This window comes from Corvus brachyrhynchos, unplaced genomic scaffold (assembly GCF_000691975.1).
Source record: "Corvus brachyrhynchos isolate BGI_N302 unplaced genomic scaffold, ASM69197v1 scaffold69, whole genome shotgun sequence".
NCBI lineage: Eukaryota > Metazoa > Chordata > Aves > Passeriformes > Corvidae > Corvus > Corvus brachyrhynchos.
Window position 1 is genome coordinate 6,531,773 of NW_008240228.1, and position 2,442 is coordinate 6,534,214.

General features: G+C 48.1%; 1 protein-coding gene across 4 annotated transcripts in view; it reads right to left on the reverse strand.

The window, feature by feature from the left end:
- Positions 1 to 2,442, reverse strand: part of SPTBN1 (spectrin beta, non-erythrocytic 1) — a 116,780-nt gene that overhangs the window by 101,214 nt on the left and 13,124 nt on the right. The window contains exon 1 of one of the 4 annotated variants that reach the window (XM_008642039.2): positions 91 to 102. The exons of 2 other annotated variants lie outside the window; for them this stretch is intronic. The gene's annotated coding sequence lies outside the window, so the exon portion shown is untranslated. Of the gene's footprint in view, positions 1 to 90; positions 103 to 223; positions 245 to 2,442 lie in introns of those variants that run through there. One more of the 4 variants, XM_017745265.1, reaches the window with a different exon arrangement.

Below are 2,442 nucleotides of genomic sequence, written 5' to 3' on the forward strand. Positions count from 1 at the left end.
TTCCCTACTGATTTGTGGCTCTGAGTGAGCACAAACAACACACTAATTAACCACTTCTACTGAGGGGTTCAAATTTAGCCTCACCATCACTCCCTCTAGCAACAAAACTGGCAGAAAATATCAAAAGCAACGTTTTACTCCCAAAGTAACAATTCCTGTAACTTTCTAGGTCTCATTTGAGACAAAACACCACCGAGATCCCAACCCAGAGCTACTTCCTTACCTGCAGCATAATGCTGGAAGCTTCATTTTCACAGGTGTTGGACACCAACAACTCCCATCAAAATTAATTGGGTCTCCAGTGCTCCAAGCCTGAGGCAAAACTCTGATCTCCTTCCTTTCATTATCCCAAACAGTCAGCCTACAGCAGCTGTGTCTCTAGCACAGGGATTTTGGGATGCCTCACCCTGTCCAGGCTTTGGGAAGGCTCAAAGGGTCGGAGCAGGGAACACAGAGTCATCATCTGCTCTGCAAGTCCAGGGAATATCCACAAAAAATTCAACCAAGAAAGAAATCACACCCATCAGTCCATTTAATTCAGTGCAAGTGAAACAGGAAAGTGGACACACCACAAAACATCCTGGGAGGAGCCCTGAGAGCAGCAGGCGGTCACAGGGCTATGCAGGAATTCTCTAGCCCCAGGAATGCTGCTGTAGGGCTTTGTCTGGCCTCTTTTTTTCCCCCTTTTAGGGCTTTTTCCCCAGGTCACAGGGCACCTGAGCACACCTGAGCCCACATCCTACTCCCAGGAAGGCTCTCCCAGCCTGTGTCCTGGGAATTCTGGTCCCTACCTCAGCCCTTACTGCTGTACTCTGACAAATGAAGACATGGACAAATTTGCCTGCAGGTACCCATGCCAAGATTAGGAGAAAAGAGGTTCTGAATCAGCAAAATTAGGGCCATGTTTGAAGCTCTACAGGAATTACAGCTTGGATTTGCCTGCTCCTCAGGCAGATTTTCTTTCATCAAGACTAATGCAGCTCCCTCTCCTTCCTCCCACTTGGATCTGCTACTAAATTAATCAAGGATGGTTTACGAGCAAGTCGAGGACAACGGATCTGCAACTCAGCCCTCCTGAGAACAGCCAGCCATAAGTCTAAACAACTTCTTTTTCTTTCTCTTCCAGAGCAACATTCAGCACTCTTCTTGACATAACTTTCAATTTTGCTCACCTTTCCAAAGCTGGTCTGGATTTTGTCAATGAAAAATAAGCACTGAAGCCAAGGTCCCTTAAGCTATTCCAGATACTTTTACTGTCATACCCTCCAAAAGTCATCTGAGAAAACTCAAGACATGGCTGCAGCAACCTGGGCATGGGCGGGCAGGTTCATGAGGACACTGTGATTTGAAAATGAAAATAACTGAATAAAACTGAAGGAGACAAAAGATGTGGGGATGCCAGGCAGAAAGGTGAAGGTGGGACCTGGCAGAAAGCATCAGGATCACTGACACTGGCAGTGCCATTACAGCCATGGAAACGCCACACCTGGACTATCCAGAGCTGACACCGCTCACCCATGCTCTTCATCCAAAGCTCAAATGTAACAGAGAAGAATAAAAATTAACTTACTTGGGAGGCCTGGTAACCTCTGTTATCTCCTGTGAGCATGCTCTGGCCAGGAAACAATGCCAGTGTGCAGAATTTAATCCCTCCAGGATGCTACTGAATTCAATAATGCACTTAACTGCTCACCCAAGCACCAACATGGTGTGAGAAGTGCATCAACACCTCTGTATGTGAAGTGGTTAATAGGACTCAGGTAAAGACATTTGGGGGACACTGGTGGCCTGCAGGGCAGCTCCCTGCACAGCACACATGGACATTTCATCACGTCAGTGTTGCCTTCCAAAGACAAGCCACTCAATTCTCCCTGGATTGCTAAAGGAAGGGGAACTAATAAACTCATTTCTTGCAGATCTTAGCTAAGACAGCTGCCTTTGGTGTGACAACAGGCACAAGCACCACACCTGAGGGACCTGATACAAATATAAAGCCAGGAATCCTGGCTCCACTACAGCAAAAGGCGACCTGGACAAGGGAAAAATCACTGGCTAATTGAGAGACCCCGACCAGCAGCCAGAGGCCACTGCAAACCAGGACTGAATCCTGGTGTGTGACCAGCCATGCCGTGCCCTCTCCGTAGCATGGTTTTTTTCTGGGTGTTTCATTTGTGACTGAAATTTGTGCCATTTTGGGTTTCCAAGATTTGGGCTTTGTGACCAGAGGAGGGTGGCTGGGTGCTAGGAGAGATAGAAGAACACACAGGGACCTTCCCTATCTCGGAGCACCTCCTCAAGGAGGGAAGACCTCCAAAGGCAGCTGCCAGGGCACAGAGAGGGAGCATTAGGGCGTTGAAGTGCTGCAATCCCAAAGTGATTCCAGACACAGCGACGACACAGAGATTTATCAAGCTCTTCCCTCACTGCCAGCCCTCTGGCACT